Raw genomic sequence first — 248 nt, 5'->3', positions numbered from 1 at the left:
AAGACTTTAGACCTAGGATATCTTACCCTTAGGTTTATTTCTTCTTTATGGCACTTTATGGATTCAGTTGTTGTTTCTGTTTTCAGGACTTATTTGTGTCTCTTTATCTGTCTTTGATTGACATATTATGGTTTGTAATCGTTGCTGACTTCTTTGACTCTTTATGCTATGCCATTATTATGTTTTGTTTTAATTATATCGAATAACTTATTTGGTTATGTGAATGGTTCTTGATCATATGAGGTTTT

Source organism: Lupinus angustifolius, unplaced genomic scaffold (assembly GCF_001865875.1).
Source record: "Lupinus angustifolius cultivar Tanjil unplaced genomic scaffold, LupAngTanjil_v1.0 Scaffold_681, whole genome shotgun sequence".
Taxonomy (NCBI): Eukaryota; Viridiplantae; Streptophyta; class Magnoliopsida; order Fabales; family Fabaceae; genus Lupinus; species Lupinus angustifolius.
Note: the sequence above shows the minus strand (reverse complement) of the source record.